Raw genomic sequence first — 20,596 nt, 5'->3', positions numbered from 1 at the left:
TGAAGGGGTAAGAGAATGAGTCACAGGGACTGCGACAGTTGTTGTTAGCATTCCCAGACCAGGAATCAGAAGCCATCCAGGACTTCCATTCTTGTCACTGTTCAGTCACTCTAGCTGGGAAGTGAGTCTGGAAGTTGAATGAGGGCAAATTCCAGTGTAGCTGTGGTGCATGCTTGTTAAATAGTGCATATATTGATGCTGGCTGTATTGATGCTGGCCCCATGCTTTAATGTTCTGAAAGCACCCTTTATAGACTTGTACATGTGGCTGAGCAAGGCACTGTAGGTTATAGAATCGGTAGTGTCCATGGAATCTATGTTCGCTCTTTAAAGAAAGGAGTGAGGGACCAGAGAGAACTAGATGACCAAGATAGAGCAATTCAGTGGAAGATATTTATAACTGTGTGGAGGTATTTTCTCATTTGGTTAGTCTGTGCATTTACATGGCCTCTGCATGGAACATATAATAGAAATACTGTACTTACATTTTTCTCTACTTGCTCTATATGGTCCATTCATTGGCAGCACGGTAGCACAAGTGGTGTAGCACTGTGGCTTCACAGTGCCAGGGTCCCAGGTTCGATTCCCCGCTGGGTCACTGTCTGTGCGGAGTTTGCACGTTCTCCCCGTGTCTGCATGGGTTTCCTCCGGGTGCTCCGGTTTCCTCCCACAAAGATGTGCAGGTTAGGTGGATTGGCCATGATAAATTGACCTTAGTGACCAAAAAAGGTGAGGAGGGGTTATTGGGTTACGGGGATAGGGTGGAAGTGAGGGCTTAAATGGGTTGGTGCAGACTCGATGGGCCGAATGGACTCCTTCTGCACTGTATGTTCTATGTTCATTGTGCCCGTCAGCGACTCAGGCTCCCATTATTCTTAGTGCAGTAGGGGACTTCCAGTGGCGGCATGGATGGAGTAGTCGGGCACGCGGTGGCTCATGGCTGAGTACTTTATTTTCGGTTCTTTTCGCCCAGTGTTTGGTGAGTGTTTGGGTTGAAACTTAACTAATTTGATGGGATAAGGTTCCCACACAATAGAAATGCCCGGAGGGTCCAGATCAAAGAAGCCAGCAAGTAAAGAGTCGTTGACTGATTCGGAAGCCTCTTGAGGCTCCTCTGCTGAGAAAATGGCGGAGGCCCCTGCCGTGACTCAGGTCACTTCACTAACGGCCGAAATTCTTGCTGGCATCTTGGCAGAGGAATTTAAGAAGCAGTGGCAGGCTATCTCTGTGGACCTTCACAAATCAATAGATGTGGCCGTGGCTCCAATTCGATGGGCATTGGTAAAGACTGATGGCAATGATAATGACGCAGGGTGCGTGTTACAGACTGTGGATGCGGCTCTCGAAGCAGAAAGAGAAGATTGTCTCCTTGGAGGCTGAGATAGCAATGTTGGCCGGTATTAATACAGCACTGCGTGCAAAAAAGGATAACCTGGAGAATTTCTCCAGGAAGCAGCCGAAGGGAGTGGAGGGCCCAAATCCAACTGATTATACATCAAAGGTGTTTGGGAAGATGATACTCGGCAGCTAATATTGAAAAAGTGCTGGATGGCTCAAGGATCTGAATTCCGTATGGGGGCAGGTGGAGGTGGGCTCTTGTACTGGTTCTAGCCTGGGGGTCTTATTAACTGTTTGGCTTCCGGTTTCCCCTGCAACATTTACCTCTCTGAGGATTTGGGGGCAATTTGACAACATTTTATGCTCGACTCCATGTCATTGTCAGCCCGTATTTGTTGTAATCATCTCTTTGCACCAGCGGGTTTAGACTTGAAGTTCAGGTCGAGGGGCTGGAGAGGGTTGGGGGCCTGTTTGTGGAGGGTAGGTTTGTCGGGTTTGAAAGGTTGTTGGATAAATTCCAACTCCCAAGGTCTGATTTATTCAGGTATTTCCAGGTATGTGATTTCTTGTGTGGGGACATCACTTCCTTTCCCTTCACCCTCTTGAATAGGATCTTACCTCTGGCCGAGGTGGATGAGGGAAAGATTTTGGACATTTGCGGCCAGATCCTGTCGGCGGAGCAAGCTCCATTGGATGAGGTGAAGAGGAAGTGGGAGGGTGAGCTGGGTTTTTGATGGCGGGGGTGGGAGTCAACTTTATCTCCTCCTGTGCTCGGCTCAGCTTGATTCAGTTCACAGCGGGGCACAGAGTGCAGCTGACCAAGACGATGATGAGTGTTTTTCTTTCTTGGTGTGGGGGGGGAGGTAATTGTGTTAATTATGTATTGTACCTTTATGTATTTGTTGTTTAGTATGGATTAATTTTGTAATAATGAAAACAATTTTGCAATAAAAATATATTAAAAAAATTCTTGGTGCAATGATTGCAACAATGTAAACGTGTAGGAAGTTGACATTTAGTTTTATCAAGGAATTCTTATTTCAAACCGTTCTTCTCTATACAGCTGTCTGAATGATTTTTTAAATAATCAAAGCAATTTTATTCTTTTACTAAATTCAATGCCTCTTTAAAAGATCCCAGGGATCCAGGGGGTTAATTTTATGAATTTGCAAATCTTCAAGAAAATTATGCAGAATGTGCACTATTTTGTTTCAGATTTTAGTTCCTGCTGAGAAAAGCTGTATGCCTGGGTTAAATGGGTCAAGTTACCTCTTCTGTTTGCAACCTTTCTAAAATTATTTTTCTAAATTTATTTGGAAAAAGATAAAGAATCCCTCCCACCTTTTAGCTCTACTTTATTTTGGAGACAGATGTTAATAAGATTCGATAATGCCATTTCCTGCTCTCATGGTGAGGTTCCCTTTCACATTGTACAGCAGCAAAAAAAAAAGGCAAGTTCTACTTTAATGCTCAAATGATCCCTGCCGGCTTATGACTTGTAGCATGTGACATTCCGATGTTGCTAACAGCGTCAGCTGTGACTCAGTTGCAGGCAGTCTCATCATTGAGTTAGATGGTTGTGGGTTTGGGCACAAAAATCTACTGCTGACGTGCCAGTGCAGTTCCGAGGGAGGGGGTGCTGCAGTGTCAGCTGTGCTGTCTGTCAGGTGAGATATTTATACGCGGCCCTGCCTGCTCTCTGAGGTGAAAGCAAAGAAATCTCATGGTACTGCGTTGAAAAAGAGCAGGAGAATTATTCCTGGTATCCAGGCCAAAATTCGCCCTTCAATCAACATTATAAAAAACCTTTTCATATTGTGGGAGCTTGCTGTATGCAAATTGGCTGTCATGTTTCAAATGACTGCACTTCAAAAGTGCTTCAATGGCTGTAAAGCACTTGGGATGTTCTTACGTTATGAAAGGTGCTATACAAATGCAAGTCTTTTTGTACATAGATATTGGTTTAATATATATACCGCATATATTAAAACTGACCAAGGGGCAGGGGTCAGCACGGTGGCGCAGTGGGTTAGCCCTGCAGCCTCACGGCGCCAAGGTCCCAGGTTCGATCCCGGCTCTGGGTCACTGTCCATGTGGAGTTTGCACATTCTCCCCGTGTCTGCATGGGTTTTGCCTCCGCAACACAAAAGATGTGCAGGGTCGGTGGATTGGCCACGCTAAATTGCCCCTTAATTAGAAAAAATGAATTGGGTTCTCTAAATTTATTTTTAAAAATATTTTAAAGCAGACCACATGGGTGAATTACTGGAGGATGTCCAGCACTTGTAGAACTGCAGCCCAGGAAAAAAATCAATCCTATCCGAAGACGGAGAACAGTACAGAGAAAAGAACAGAGAGAAACAGTTTTGACCAACTAAGGTATCTCATCTTTTGTAATGCAAAGTCAGCCAGAACTGTAGACTAATTCCTGTAGTTATCCACAAAATACTTATATGATACACACAAATATTGTTCTGGTCACCTGGGAATTTTATCCTGAAGCCATCAACTTCTGTTTGAAATTGAAGCTTAGAGGCCTGGTTGCCTTACCTAAAGTTTCTGTTCAGGTTTCTGTTCCTTACTGATTAACTGCGACAGTTACAGTGCATGTTTGTGATTTACACAAATTCTGCTCCCCGCTTCGGGTCGGCTAGATATATTTGCACATTTTTCCCATTTGTCACCCTTCTCAACCATGATTCGCTGCGTGCATTCCCTGCTGTTGTTTTATATTGACATAGTAACACTGCCACTAGTCTCAGATCACAGCTGCATCTTCAGTAGTGGTTCAAGGTACCATGAGCAAGAAAAAAAGTCATGATTCCTGATGTGTTTTTCATGTACACGTTCATCGTGCCAACTCTAACTCTACCACAGACGTTTAACTGTTCCTAATTTGCCGCGGGATTTTAAGTAGGTTTGTTGTTCCTTATTTTAAACTAGCAACTACTCCGTTACCTTTTCTTCAAAGTCATAAGGAATAAGCTGAGCCAGTGAGTTTATAAGGTTTGTCTGTGAGTATACCACTTATTCCCAATGTGTATATCTCTACCCTCCTTTTGCTCTGAATCATTCATTTTCCGCTGTTTCAGATCATCTTTACCCCATCTTTTGCCATGGCCCCAGTAATCATTTTATTTTATCTGCTAGTTTATGCAGTCAGCTCACCCCCGCTCCCCCCTTTATTTCCCTCTTCCCTCCACACTCCTCCCATCTGAGATGCCTCTTTGCGGAATATTAATTTTAGAGCATTATCTTTTTCTGAATTACAATTTTAATTTGTCTTGGTGGGTACAGTCACTATCTATTGACATCTATTTGAGTTTTTGTTATTTCAGAAATAATCCTTCATAAAACTTCAAATGTGCAATATAGCAGTTGTGATGCTACATCTGACCTCATCACCTCAGCTGTCTGAGCTGCTCGCAGAACAATACTTTTCACCGTACCTCGGTACACGTGACAATAAACAAATCCAATCCAATCCAATTGGAAGATGACTACCCAGCAATCTTTGCTGGCTGGCACACTTCTGTGAACACAATGAGAACAAATCCAGGCTTGATTGTGGCATATTCCATGGTTAGGTTGCTCACCACCAACCATTTTTTGGTTCACATCAGAAAAAGATCATAGATCATAGAATGTACAGTGCAGAAGGAGGCCATTTGGCCCATCGAGTCTGCACCGGCTCTTTGAAAGAGCACCTTACCCAAGCCCACACCTCCACCCTATCCCCATAACCCAGTAACCCGACCCAATACTAAGGGCAATTTTGGACACTAAGGGCAATATAACATGACCAATCCACCTAACCTGCACATCTTTGGACTGTGGGAGGAAACCGGAGCACCCGGAGGAAACCCACACAGACACGGGGAGGAAGTGCAAACGCCACACCGACAGGAATTGAACCTGGAACCCTGGAGCTGTGAGGCAGCAGTGCTAACCACTGCCACCGTGCTGCCACGTGATTTCTCATTTCAATCGGCCTGGCCTCTTTCATCAATTTCAATTCGGCAGGACTGCAGCTTCCTATGCCAATGCTGAACATGATACATTTACTGCGGATGAAATTAAACAAACTCCCCTCTTCTGCTGTGTACAGTATTAATCTGCTCTCATGTGACAGTTTACCTGCTGTCATGGTTAAAAAGTGATTAAAAGCCCTTCTCATTTGTGCTAATCATCATATGGACCTGAATCCGAACCTGAGCATCCTGCACTACTTTTGTTTCATTGGAACACTGCACATATTACTGAAATTCTCCATCATGGAAAAAGGAAACATTTCTGTGAGCTTATTAAACACTCTGGTGTTTAATAAAAACTGATATTAACCCAAGTTATTCTTTCAGAATATTTACACACCAAAGTGGTTGCAAGATGCAGTGTAGAATAATGGCGGTATAAAGTTAGATGTTTTGGTCAGTTACCTTTGAGGAGAATCAAAGAGAAATTTCACCATACCTTTCCTCAATGAGATTAAACAAATGAAATGTACTTTCAAATAGAGTATGCTGCACATTATTTGTAGGTAGGGAATAGGATTGATGGACTGAGTGACATGTGTTTCTAAACATAGCGTTAACACAAATGAGATGAAAATCATAAATTGTTGGTAACTATTCAGAGCCCGTTGGCAATTTAAATCGACCAGTCTCAATCTGGTGCCCAAAATTTCACAGCACAAAATGCGACTCAAATGCATCGTGCAGTTTAACAAATGGAACTGTGATGCTGGTGTGTTGGGGTTGGTGGGGAAGTTGAGGAAGGCTCTTCTGCCAATGGGATTGATATTTCTTGTCTAGTCAATGTAAGGGAAGGTTATTAGTGCATGTAACCTGTGGTTAAAGGAGTCTGTCATGAAAGAACAGGAAAACTGTCCATTTTCCTTAGAATATGATAGAGGATAGGTGTGGGGTCAAGCAAGTGTTCAGATGTCCAGCCATCCACTGCAAACGTGTTGTCAGTGTGCTGCTGTAACAGCATATTCAACATTTATTGATATTGTGATAAGAAATACCTCTTTACATTGCATCTGGAGCTTCTATACTAATCAGCATTGAACAACCAATGAAGGAATGCAAATAGTTTTTCTAATCATGAACCAATGATGAAACCACAAACCAATAAACATAGGAAGAGTACACCAAGACCTGTAATGAAATTATCTACATCTGCCTCGCAATGCAGTACATCCATTTATTCTTGAACGTGCCATCTGAAATATTGTACATCTGCAATATTTTTCTTTCGTTCTTTTTCTCTTGCGTCCCTTGCCCACCCTAATGCATGTCACACTGGGATATGATCTGACGAGTGTTGGCAGCCTTCCAATAAGCCAAAAAGACTTGAACTCACATAGAGCCTTATTATATCTTGGAAATATCTCGCAGCATTTTGTGTAAAATTACTAACTTTGAAGTTCAGGGACTGCTATCTTGATGAGAGCATAAGATCTCATTAACACTGAGTTGAGTGACCAGTTAGTCAATATTTTTGTGATGGTTGAGAGGGCAATGTTGACTACTGGGAAAAAGATCTTTCTGCTTCGGTGATTGGTACAGTCGAAGTTGTAATGGTGAGCAGCAACTCAGTTTAATTTTTCATCAGAATGTGCTGCATCTCCTCCAGTTCTGCGCTCGCATGCCAATCTAGATTATTTTACTTGAAATCTTGAAGTGGATGTTGAGTCTTTTACCTTTCCTTGTTGAAGGCGATGATCAGAAATCTTTACATTAATAATTATTGTGATAAACTATCAGTCTGTTTCTGTGCTGTATATTCGAAACATCAAACTTCGCAATTAGAAGGTTGGCTACTTCAGAAAGAAGCAGAAGTGTTTTATCTATGATATTGCGATAAGCGATCATTAAACATTTAACTTCCCTTGTTAAAATGATTTAACTACCAGAAGCATTATGGTATCTTCTTTGGGTATTGAAATGAAGTGCTGTCCCATGTCTTGTGCATTGTACAGAGGATTCCAGTCTTGAGGAGGGGCAATTACAGCATGATCGTGTGCTGGAATGGACAACTGCGATCGTGTGACAAATGGTATGACGTGATTTTCATGAAAGGGTGCATAGCAAAGACAAGATTGAGGTTTTTAATCAGTAACTCCTATCAGTGTGCTCCTCTAATCATTTTTAAATGGTGTATGTATTCCTTCATTTTTGTTTAAGCTCTCCTTTTCAGGGTGTATTACCATGGGCCGCTATTCTGTTGTGGGGCCACCATTATAGAAGTTTTATTTTCTGGGTTTTGCAGTTTGTGAAAGGGAGATGCCATTTCACTTAAAGCAATTCTGTCTCATTTCACCGGGATACTCAGAATTTTATTGAAATGGGCAAGCAGCCTTATAGAACGCTCCCCTGGAAGGAAAAGCCTTTATTGCTTAATATAGAACTGTGGATTAAATACATTTGTACTACAGTCTGTTGACATGATACCGTTTCAGATCTCCGTGTAGCAAAGCTTAATTTGAAGCAAATGCCACTTTCAGGAAGAGTATCAATATGGCTCGAATATTTTTGTAAAAACAAAATGAATGGTTTTGAGAATAACTGGAGTCGTGCTCCTTCAAATTCACTGTTCACAAAATTGTGTCTCAGGTACGTTGGAGTTAAAAACATAATAGTCAGTTTATAGATAGTGATTCTTGTAGCACTGATGGAGATAAGATCAGAATTTTCCAGGAACATATACTCCAGCACCATCTGTAATATGAATGACAGTCCTCACCTCTCAGAATCACAGAATAATACAGTGCAAAAGAGGCCCTTCGGCCCATCGAGCCAGCACCGATGCATGAAAAACACCAGGTAGGTCATTGAGTAAGTACCCTGCATAGTGTAGTACAAAGTCATCAAGGTCAGTGGTGTTCCACATTAAAATCCCTGAAATGCGTATGGTTACCTGATCTTAGTTATGGTAAAAGACAGGACACGACAGTTTGTCTCCATGTACTTGGGCATGGGAAGGGAGATTTTGGCTTGATTGCTTAGGTGGCTTAGCCGTAACAACTATTGGAGCGTGTGTTGGATGTTTTTCGTCATGCACCACCATGATGAATAAGCCTATGGTGATTTATTTTTAAGATTCATACAGAAATAATGGCCACTTGGATAAGGTGCTGGAAGTCTGCAAGCACATTTCAAATGTATCCTGATGTTTTCAGGGGAGTCAATGTCTTGGACCTGGTGCAAAAATTGAAATATTTTTTCAAGAATAAATAATTTCCACTTAATGATATCCTTGGCCAAATTGATTTTCTGTAAAGTGCCTCTCCACCTAATGTAACTCTTCAGCACCTCAGTGAGATAGCTGGTGACTGAAGCTTTTGTCCAAAAAATGTATTTGGGAATATACTGCTGAAAATAAGGAGCACACAGCCCTGGCTTCTGTTTGCCTGGAAATGTCATTGCTTTTTGCAGGGAAGTGCTGATTAATTGATTCCAATTGATTATAAATCTGCTCTGACAAACGAATGGCAATAATCAATTTGTCGACTTGCCATTAGGGCAGCCTGTTACAAATACTGAGTCCATGTATGTCTGATATTTGCCTCTGTTTCTGGAAGAGAAGGCTGACAGTGTTTATGCAACAAAACGAACAGCAGTTTATTTTCCCACTTTGTCTTCAGCTTGTTAACTGGCTAATTTGCATGTAGATTGAATGCTGAACGCTGCAACTTGGTTCATTCCCTCTGATGTTGACATATTGCTGCAGTTTGCTCTGCCTATGGTGGAAGTTCAATTCAGCATCTTGCTTGCCTTTAGCTGAAATGTGCTCATGCAAGAAAACGTGCACCCCGACTACTCTGAGTGTAAGTTTGTTATTCTTCCCTACGTTACCAGCCTTGTCCCCCAACATCTGCAGTGTTGACAATCGTGATGTTCTTTCAGACCGTAGTGCTGAGAAAGTTAGTAAAATGTTAGGCCGGAAATTCATCAAGTGAAATTGATCATATATGATAGGAAAAGTTTCATCATTCTTGAGATTCCCAGTTGTAAATCGGATTACGTGATAAAACTGTGCAATTGTAATGTGCTGATATGAGTACTCCAGACCCTTTTCATTTCACAGCTGTGACAGGCCATTAAGGCAAGTGTTTTTAACTGTTTAATTTTACTCAGGAGAATTTGTTGTTGTGCAAAGCCATGTGGGAATGTGAAAAAAAAATGGTGAAGAATCCCTCGGGCCGCTTTTGCGTGGCTTCAAGCAACCATATCCAGAGAGGCATTGGCAGAGGTCAGGGAATAGGTCATTTGAATGACCTCTTCAATGAGGAACGGTGCATGGTGTTGGGGGAGCCTAAAGGGGGAATTATTTTTAAATTGGAGAAGAGGATATTGATGGATCAGTTTCAACTTATACTGTTGTAGTCTATTCCCACGGTGAGACTGTTACTTAATACCAGCCCAGAATTCATTCTTGTCTATCATTATTACAATGGTCTGTCAGTTTCCTTTGCTTATATCATTGGATGGGCAAGGCTAAAATATTCTGCAATAAAGGGCAGCATGAAGTGTTTAGCACTGCTGCCTCACAGCGCTGAGGATCCAGGTTCGATCCCCGCCCAGGGTAACTGTCCGTGTGGAGTTTGCACATTCTCCTGCATGTGTCTCACCCCCACAACCCAAAAAGATGTGCAGGGTAGGCGGATTGGCCACACTAAATTGCCCCTTAATTAGAAAAAATAATCGGGTACTCTAAATTTAAAAAAAAGTGCTGCTAACCATTTGCATACCGTGGCAGCTCGGTAGCACAGTGGTTAGCACAGTTGCTTCACAGCGCCAGGTCCCAGGTTCGATTCCCGGCTTGGGCCACTGTATGTGCGGAGTCTGCACGTTCTCCCCGTGTCTGCCTGGGTTTCCTCCGGGTGCTCCGGTTTCCTCCCATATGTCCCGACAGATGTGCTATTGGGAAGGGGCAGCATGGTGGCCTAGTGGTTAGCACAGCTGCCTCACGGTGCTGAGGTCCCAGATTCGATCCCGGCTCTGGGTCACTGTCTGTGTGGAGTTTGCACATTCTCCCCGTGTCTGCGTGGGTTTCACCCCACAACCCAAAGATGTGCAGAGTAGGTGGATTGGCCACACTAAATTGCCCATTAATTGGAAAAAATTATTGGGTAATCTAAATTTTTAAAAAAAGATGTGCTATTGGGTGAATTGGACATTCTGAATTCACCCTCTGTGTACCCGAACAGGCGCCGGAATGTGGTGGCTCGGGGATTTTCACAGTAACTTCATTGCAGTGTTAATGTAAGCCTACTTGTGACAATAAAGATTATTAATTAAAATTTAGGGTAAAGTGGAATCCCATGTTCCTTTAATTCAGTCACATTGAAAGAAAGTAAAGAACTTACATTTATAAAGCAGTTACAGAACCTGAGGATGTCCCAAAGATCTTCACAACCAATGGATTACTTGCCATTTGTTTTAAGGGCAAACAAAACGGCCATTTTGCGCACATCAAACCTCAAGAAACAGCAATAAGATGAACGAAGTGTTTAGGTCATACGTCTGTATTCCAGATATTAGCAGAAGAAAACCGTTTTGGTATCAATACTACATTGCAAATGGCCAGTTTCCATCTAGAACCAACATTCAAACAACGTGTGTTTATAAAAATAATGATCGCTAAGTTAACTGATCTTAGTTGAGTCACTGCAGTTGTGGTCAACAGCTCGCCTCCTGAACACATGAAAATGAGCCATGATTCTCACTTCTGATTTGCTGTCTAATGGCCCCTGCTTGAAAGTACACAGCTGGCCATGGGGTGAGGCAAGGGTACTTCAAGGGGTGGTTAGGTTAGGCTGACACAATGGTCACTTGTTGGAAGTGCCAAAGCTGGCATGTTCAAAACAACATCTTGGAAAGGGGAAAAAATGCTCCCAGGTGGCGAAGCAATTTAGTTGAAGCTCCAGTGAAAAACTGGCAGGATGCAGATCTGGAGCAATTTTCACATTGCCACTCTTGATTTCAGCTGCAGTATAATAAAGCAGCAGAATGAAGTTGAGAACTTCTGCACAGGAATGGTTGAAAAATCAGTTGAGTGAATGCTCGAGTGCCACATCTCCTAGAAACTGATGATGGGTGTTGGACGGAGACCAAACAAGAGAAGGGATAGAGTAATACCGCAAGAAATCAGCATGTATCTGGTTAGTTTTAGGTGTCTCTCCTCTCTCACGGTTGTTTTTTCTTTTGCCTGTTTTGAACTTTTTATGAAAACATTCTCTGGCCAAGAAGGTAAGCATTGTGCTGCCCGGTCTCTTCCCGTGTCATTCTGTATCCTGCTGTTAAGAAGCATGTGAGTTTAACCAACTATCTCCAGCCACCAATTTTTTCCCCCTACTCATACTTGCCTTTCATTTGGCTTCTTCTTCAGCAATTGCTCAGATGAGAATCTCTATGTGCCTTTGGATTGAAAATTGCAAATGCCAGTCCATTATTCGAAAAAGGACGGAGGTACAAACTGGTAGCTGCAGGTCTGTAAGTTTAACATTGGTTGTGCGAAGTTACTGGAACCTATGAGGAATAGCGTGACTGAACATTTGGACAAGTGTCAGCATGCATTTGTGAAGAATAGGTCATGTCTGACTAATATAGTTGAATATTTTGAGAAGGTCACTGGCGTGGTAGATAGGGGAGTGTCTATTGATGCCTATTTGGACTGCCAGAAGATGTGAGATTATTAGCAAAAATAAGGTTCCATGGAATTATAGTTAAGCTTGAGAATTCAGTTGATAATTGGTTGTAATATAGGAGACAGAGTGAATGAATGGTGGAATGTGAGCAGTGTTATTGCCCATTTGTCAGATTAACAACTTACATATTAACAACTTGGATGAAAAATATCCAAACATACTGATGACACGAAGTTAGGACGTGCGGTAGGTGGTGTGAATGCCAGCAGGAAGCTGCAGAGGGACAAAGTAAATGGACAAAACTATGGGAGATGGAGTTCAATGTGGCCAAACATACAATTATCCAATTTGATTTTGAGGAAGACAAATCTGAATATTTTCTTAATATTCAGAAACTAGAAAATGTAGAGCAGCAAAAGATTGGACATTCTTCACTTGTACATACATTAAGTTAGTGTATAGGTACAAATAGTAAGTCAAAAATGCTCAGTGAAATTAGGTCTTTAAATTAGGGCCGGAGAATCCCCGTGACCAGCGCGAATTGCGCCCCGACGCCGGGACATGATTCTCCGCAGAGCGAAGAATTGGCACCGGCGTGGTCAGCACGTCGCCAGTCGAGGGCCGCTCTACGCACCCCCCCCCCCCCCCCCCCCCCGCCGATTCTCAGCCCGGGACGAGTCCCGCCGGCGCCGTTCTAATCTGCTCTCAGCCAGTGGGACCTCAGTGTGGAAGGGTCCGGGGCGGCCTGTGAGGGGGGGGGGGGTATGGGGATCGACACCGGGGGGGGGGGGGGGGGGGGGGGGATATGGGGATTGACACCGGGGGGCCCTCCATCATGGCCTGACCCGCGATCGAGGCCCACCGATCGGCGGGATGGCCTCTCGGGCTGGGGGCCTCCTTTCTTCTGCGCCAGCCCCTTTACCCTACGGCATGATGCATTGGGGCCGGCATGGAGAAAGGAGACACTGCGCATGCGCGCGTTGGTGCCAGTCCCACTGCGCATGCGCAGGCCCCGCGGCTCCCAGTTGACGCCGGGATCGGCAGCTGAAGCGGCGCAAACCACTCTAGTCCCGTGCTAACCCCCTGTAGGGGCCAGAATTGCTGATCCTGGGGCCATGTTGACGTGATGACGTTTCCGATGGCGTCAACACTTAGCCTCAGGATCAGAGAACCCTGCCTGTTATGTTTCAGCTGTATAGAGTCATGGTCAAACCCCATTTGATGTATGGCACCAAACCTCAGACAATGTATATTTGTCTTAGACGGGGGGGTATACTACAGATTCACAAGAATTTTATTTCACCAGAATGTAAAGGAATAAATTCTGAGGACAAGTTGCTCAAACTTGGTCTGTATTCTGTTGAATTTAAAAGGTTGAGATGGCTAAAATGATACGGAATTTTGATGGGGTCGATAAAGAAAAACTACTTCATCTGGTTGGGTAATGTAGCATAAGAGGGCACAATTTTAAAATTATAATTAGGCCATTAAGGAGTGAAATCAAAGCACTTTTTCCAAACAAAGGGTGGTAGAAATGTGGAACACGCTTCCACAAAAGGCTGCGGATGATGGATCAACTCAAATTGTCAAGAGTGAGATCGATGGATTTTGTTACATAAGAATATCATCAAAGGCAGATGAATGGAGTCGAGGTGCAAATCAACCAGGGTCTAATTGAATGGTGGAACAGGCTCGAGGGGCTAAATGGCCAGCTCGTGCTCTTATGAATCACAGATATGAACCTATATTCTGTCATGTTTTGAATTGTTTTATGCAAATAATACCTTAAAATCTAGAGCACCTTCAAAACCTCTTTTAATGGCTTCTACAGTCGGAGTAATTTATAAGGAGTGCAGCCTCTGGGTCTTGTACCGATAGAGCATGAATAAAATTACGCCTACTGATTGCATGCTCGTATACTGATGTTTAAATGTGGTGCAACGTTGCCACAAAAATACAAATTTTTTGTTCAAATAATTTCAAGCTGTGATTGAACATCTGGACGAGCGCTTCTATGAGTACAAAAATATTCATTGGTACTAGTCCAAGGGACAAAATCCACTCTTTGCAAAAATTTCTACCGTGACCCTCGACTGCAGCAAGTCAATTTTGCTAGTTTAGAATTAGTCAAAGGCTTTCTTTTGAGGCTGAATGCCAACATTGACAGCTGCAATGATTTATTTTCATTTTGAAAATGTTTAACCAGCCTTGCTCAGTGAGATGGCTCATCTCATTTAGATTGGGGCCCTGGGGACCATTGCAGTGGGTAGGCGGGTCGCTGTGGGGGGAATATTGGGCAGTGGTGCACTTTCCAACGAGTGATTTATTTGAATGATTTAAATAGTTGTGAGTCACATTTTCCTTTTAAGTAAAAATGTAGCTGTCGGTGCAGGAGATCTGAAATATTTATTCGTTATTCCTTGAATGCAGATTCTATTTTTTTATTTCATAGTTCGTGTAATCTTCAGGTCGTTTTATGAAGAAAATTCTGTCGCTGTAAGATTGTGCATAAATTCAAATGAATAACTCGGTTGTCCGATTTAATTATTTAAAAAAACATCTCTCAGCTTAATAACTGAACCTATGATGGATGCACTCGTACTGTCTTTCAATTGCTCTCAGGAGTGATTGAATCTAGAGTCCGTGTACAGTTTTATTTCATGAATGTGTTATTACCTTTTGAGTAAAGTATGTTTAGATTTTACTGCTTAAGTGTTGCAAGTATTTGCATTATTTTGGCTTTCAAACAAAAAGGATGCTACAAGTTAATTCAACTTTTTTCATTTTCAACCCTGCTCTTTTTTGAAATGGTTTCTTGAGGATATTGACTCTTTGTTCCATGGGCATCAGTGAACATCCTCTAAGTTGTGTGAATTGCCAATCATTATGCATGAGCCTACGGAAGGACATCTACCTTCCGTAGATGCACTCTTCAGAAATGGATAGCGATCAGGGATAAGAACCTTGGTTGATTCTTTTCACTCCCTAACTAGCCTTGGGTACTGGGATTAATTGTGTTGCACATACCATCACCCTGACTGAGATTATTTATCTTGACAGGGAATCAGACAAGAAAATCCCAATATTCATTGTTCTAAACAGTGAAGCTATCTGAACAGCTGTGATTAAACCTTTTGTGTTAATTTAGAATTCTGTTACAAATACAAAATGTATAAGACTGCGTCTTGTTTGGGACTGCCCCTGATTGTTAAAGATTGAGGGGGACTCGGGTTGTCTTACTGGGAAGAATGTACATAGAACATAGAACAGTACAGCACAGTACAGGCCCTTCAGCCCACGATGTTATGCCGACTATTTATCCTAATCGAAGACCAACCTAACCTACACCCCTTCAATTTACTGCTGTCCAAGTGTTTGTCGTTTAAATGTCCCTAATGACTCTGTCTCCACCGCCTCTGCTGGCAGGGCATTCCACACACCCACCACGCTCTGTGTAAAGAACCTACCTCTGACATCTCCCCTATACCTTCCTCCAATCACCTTAAAATTATGTCCCCTTCTGACAGCTATTTCCACCCTGGGGAAAAGTCTCTGGCTATCCACTCTATCCATGCCTCTCATCACCTTGTACACCTCTATCAGGTCACCTCTCTGCCTTCTTTGCTCTAGTGAGAAAAGCCCTAGCTCCCTCAACCTTTCTTCGTAAGACATGCCCTCCAGTCCAGGCAGCATCCTGGTAAATCTCCTGTGTACCCTCTCCAAAGCATCCACATCCTTCCTATAATGAGGCAACCAGACTGGACACAATATTCCAAGTGTGGTCTAACTAGGGTTTTATAAAGCTGCAGCAAAACCTCGCAGCTCTTAAACTCAATCCCCCTGTTAACGAAAGCCAACACACCATATGTCTTCTTAACAACCCTATCAAGCTGGGTGGCAACTTTGAGGGATCTATGTACATGGACCCCAAGATCCCTCTGTTCCTCCACACTTCCAAGAATCCTGCCTTTAACCCTGTATTCAGCATCCAAATTAGACCTTCCAAAATGAATCACTTCACATTTATCAAGGTTGAACTCCATCTGCCACTTCTCAGCCCAGCTCTGCATCTCTGTACTAGATGGTGACCCTTGTAAACAATGGTAAGGGCAGTTATGCTGACTGTGTGTCGATTGCTGGTCTCCAGGTCTCACAGGGAGGTGTTAGGAATGTTAGGTTTTGTGATCAGTTTTACTTAATATTTATACCTGATACAAGGCCCCTGTGATTCATATTGCATGGAGATGGACTATGAGAGTAGAAAAGTCAATACAAAGCCATTGTAATAGTAGGTTGTGGGTCTTCTAAGATATCCCTGAACGTGTGTGCTAGTACGTGTGTGTGTGTCTCTGTACGTGTGTGCTAGAGTCAGCTTGACCTGTACATGAAGCAGAGAAATTGATGACAATGTCATTCAATGGAAAATGCGGTTGGAAGGTTGTACTCAGATTGAAGAGACTGAGTTTGTGAGCAGTTAAAGGAAGCTGGAAGATTTGCCTAGCTTTGTGGAGAGCGAAGGAATCTCCAGTGTAATCCTCACAGTAAAAGTCAGTTCTGGCATTAGAAGTTATCCAGCTGGGAAAGGAAAAAAAGAAGCAGACCTTGAGAGTGGAGAATAGTTCTGGACAGGTTCTGCTTTGGACTGTCCACTTGAGGGACAGTGTATGGGATAACAGTAGCGGAAGATTTTTAATTGTTTTAAAAGTTAATTGGGGAAACTTTTCTGCAGTTTAGAGTATAAGGTGCCTACAAAAATAATGCTTGGTCAATGTTGATTTTAGTTGTTTGTTATAGTAAAAATCTTAAAACATGAAATCTTGATATATCAATCAGCCACTGGAATTCAAATATCTCTTGAAAAGTAATCGGCTTCTATGCAGAGTGAACAATTTTCTCCTACACTTATGCTCTCTTGCACTCCAGCATTTCTTTGATTGTGCCATGGAACCTTTTGACTGCAGATTTTATTTTTTGTTTCATTGTTTATGTCGCCTTCAGTTCATTTTCTGAAGAAATTTCTGTAGCTGGAAGAATGTCCTTTTGATTCTGACATGGAATACCAAATGGCTCCGCAGATTACATTTTGGAATAGCAGAAAAGAGCCAGTCCACGCTTTCACTGATTTCTCCTTCGCACACAGTGTTGTATAATAGTGGAAAAAGAGCCTATATTTATATAGCAGCTTTCATCTTCTTGAGTTTCCCAAAGTGCTTCACAGCCAATTAATTTCTGAAAATCTCATAGTTTTGTACACAAACAACCTTGTGATCAAATTGTCAAATGGGCACAAATTAAATGATGGGTGGTCAGGACACTAGGAGAACTTGCTTCTCTTCTGAAAAATACTACCATTTATATTTGCAAAGTCACCTGAAAGCAGCAACAACTTCTATTTATATAGCAGTGAAATGATTTGGGGCACTTTGCAAGAGCCTAATCAGTTACACGTTGATGTCCAGCCACATAAGATGACGCTAGGGCAACTTGATCAGAGAGTGGGCTTTAAGGATCATTTCAAAGAGGACAAAGGATAGTAAGTCGGAGAGTTTCGGTTAAATAGGCAGGCCTTGGAGTGACGGATGTCGGCGGCTGTTTTTTGATTACTGTTCTTTGCACTCTATTGTTTTTTTGTACTATGGTTGTTTGTTATGCCAAAAATACCTCATTAAAAATTGTTTGTTTAAAAAAAAAAGTAGGCGAGTTTCAGGGAGAGAATTCCAGATCTTCAGGCGGGGGCAGCTGAAGGTACAGCAGCCAATGGTGCAGCAAATTAAAACGGTGTGGAATTTGAATTCGGAAGAATATAGCTATTTGCAATATTTTCACACTGATAGGGCCTCAGGTTTGCGGCTCTGCACGCAAATCATGCCTTAATAATTCTCTGACAAATGATTTCAGTTGGAGCTCTTGGAGAGGCAGCAGCTTAGAGGCCCTTCCTCATACAGAGAAAAGGGAAATAAAAAAGATCAGTTGCTCCGCACTTCTCTCAGATGTGCCCAGTTTTATGAATTGTGATTCGCGAGAGCCTGGTAGCTAGTCAGTTTATAACTAAAGCCCTGAATGCATGGAAAAGGAAGAGAAAAATCAAAATAAGCGTGGGTGGAGAGATGACCGCAGGAACCTTTGGCCACAAGACGTGAGTAAAGCAGGTGATGGCAGATTGCCTGCCTGTTAGGCACCTTGCCCAGTTCCCTTTTCCATTGAAGAAAGGAATAAAAGGAAAGTTGATTGAGGTATATAATATGCGGCTGATCTTCTATCAACCACTTTAGACGTGAGCTGTAGTTACGTTTTGCATAACCATTTTAACTGTAGGAAACAGAACATAACATTCTTCCCATTCCCTCTCTCAAAAGGCTGCGCCTGCTGAGTCAACTGAAATTTTTGAAGGCAGAGATCGACAGATTTTTATTAGGTAAGGGTATTAAGGAATATGAATTAAAGGTAAATGAATGAAGTTGAGGTACAGATCAACCACAATCTATTTGAATGGTGCAACAGACTTGAAGTGCAGAATGGCCTGTTCCTGTGTTCCCTCCAGTCTTGTTTTATTAATTCTCCTTTCATGGAAGAAGAACCTTGAAGTATTGCTCAGTGGTCATTGGTGTCCTCTTCCACCTCTCACAGCAATTCTTCTTAGAATGGCAGGGGAAGAGCGGGATGCGGCGCAGTGGATAGCACTGGGACTGCGGTGCTGAGGACCCGGGTTTGAATCCCGGCCCTGGGTCACTGTCTGTGTGGAGTTTGCACATTCTCCCCGTGTTTGCGTGGGTTTCACCCCCACAACCCAAAGATGTGCAGGCTAGGCCACACTAAATTGCCCCTTAATTGGAAAAAAAAAAATTGGGTACTCTAAATTTATTTAAAAGATAGAATGGCGGGGAATGGAGAGTGAAAGTCACCATACTGGCTTTTATATTCAAATCCAATACGTTTCCATTTGTTTTTTGCGGATCAGAACATTCAACACGATTCACTGGATGCCAGTCAATTTTATAAATTAAGGTCATTTATGCAGGCTGTGGTGTGGGGTGGGTGTCATTAATAACTACTTGTGCACGTACTGAGACACTGCATTTTGAGTTCAGCTCCATGGATAACGCTCATCCCTGTGACTCAGAAGGTTGTGTTCGAACTCCACATTAGAAATCGAACATACAAATATCACAGGCTGAATGCATGTGCTACCTTACTGACCATAATCAGTATGTTTCTGCAAGAACTGCAGTGCATCATCAGTGTCAGGAATATAATTTTAGGAATATCATTTAAATTTTATTTGTTGAGCTCTTATTAAAGTTCTTTTAAATTTGTGGGCGGCACGGTAGCACAGTGGTTAGCATAGATGCTTCACAGCTCCAGCGTCCCAGGTTCGTTTCCAGTTTGGGTCACTGTCTGTGCGGAGTCTGCACTTTCTCCCCGTGTCTGCGTGGGTTTCCTCCGGGTGCTCAGGTTTCCTCGCACGGTCCAAAGGTATTTACTTATTGACACGGTGGGGGTGGGATGTAGAATCATGGGGCGGGATTCTCTCAGCCCACTTCGGGCCGGAGAATAGCCGGGCCGGGCATTAATTGCGCGACACCACCCCGTCGCCGATCCACCGATACTCCGGAGAGTGGAGAATTGCCGTTGGCGCGGCGGCGGTCAGGGGCCGCTCTCCACGGGGGCAATTCTCCGCCGGGGATGGACCGAGTGGCCGCAAAAATGAGTCCCACCGGCGCTGTCCACGTGTGGTCTTACCCGTCGGGATCTCGGCATGCATCCATCCTGGGGCAGCCTGGTGTGGGGGGTGGGGGAGGGGTGTCCGACCCCGGGAGGGCCCTCCGCTGTGGCCTACCGATCGGCAGGCCGGCCTCTTGGGCTGGGGTCCTCTTTTGCTCCGTGCCGGCCCCTGTAGCCCTACGTCATGTTGCGTCGGGGCCGCCGCGGAGAAGAGACCCACCGCACATGCGCGCAACCACGCCGGTCGCACTGTGCATGCGTGCATTGGCACCGGTCGCAATGCGCATGCGCAGACCCGCAGCGCCCATTTGTCATCGGCAGCTGGAGCGGCGTGGGTCGCTCCTGTGCCGTGCTGGCCTACTGAGGGGCTCGGAATCGCTGCTCCTGGGGGCCTGTTGACGCCGAAGTGAAACGCAACGCCGTTTACGACGGCGTCAACACTTAGCCTCAGGATCAGAGAATCCCGCACATGATTTATACGTTTGTAATGTTTCGCTTTGAATAAATCTAAAATTAAGTAAAGGTTGACTTCTGGTCTCCCCTTTCACCAACTGGCTGCAAGAAACTTTTTTAAAAAATTTAGAGTACCCAATCATTTTTTCCAATTAAGGATCAATTTAGCGTGGCCAATCCACCTACACTGCACATCTTCGGGTTTAGGGGATAAAATCACGCAAACACGGTGAGAATGTGCAAACTCCACACGGACAGTGACCAGTGTCGGGAGCGAACCTGGGATCAGCGCCCTGAGGCAGCAGTGCTAACAACTGCGCCTGCGTGCTGCCCCTTGCAAGAAACTTAACCTCAGTCATAAGAGCTGTGGCTGATTTTTCTCTCTTCATTATTGAAGTTACTTCTGCACCCTATCACCCACCCACCTTAA

At 43.5% G+C, this 20,596-nt stretch overlaps 1 protein-coding gene across 10 annotated transcripts in view; it reads left to right on the top strand.

Annotated features, from left to right (window-relative positions):
* raraa (retinoic acid receptor, alpha a) overlaps window positions 1-20,596 on the top strand; it is a 656,519-nt gene that overhangs the window by 205,653 nt on the left and 430,270 nt on the right. For 3 of the 10 annotated variants that reach the window (XM_038778943.1, XM_038778947.1, XM_038778946.1), the window contains one exon: window positions 18,348-18,406. The exons of the other annotated variants lie outside the window; for them this stretch is intronic. The gene's annotated coding sequence lies outside the window, so the exon portion shown is untranslated. The remainder of the gene's footprint in view (window positions 1-18,347; window positions 18,407-20,596) is intronic. 10 annotated transcript variants of the gene reach the window in all.

Source organism: Scyliorhinus canicula, chromosome 19 (assembly GCF_902713615.1).
Source record: "Scyliorhinus canicula chromosome 19, sScyCan1.1, whole genome shotgun sequence".
Classification (NCBI taxonomy): Eukaryota; Metazoa; Chordata; class Chondrichthyes; order Carcharhiniformes; family Scyliorhinidae; genus Scyliorhinus; species Scyliorhinus canicula.
Note: the sequence above shows the minus strand (reverse complement) of the source record. Positions and strands in the feature narration are given on the sequence as shown.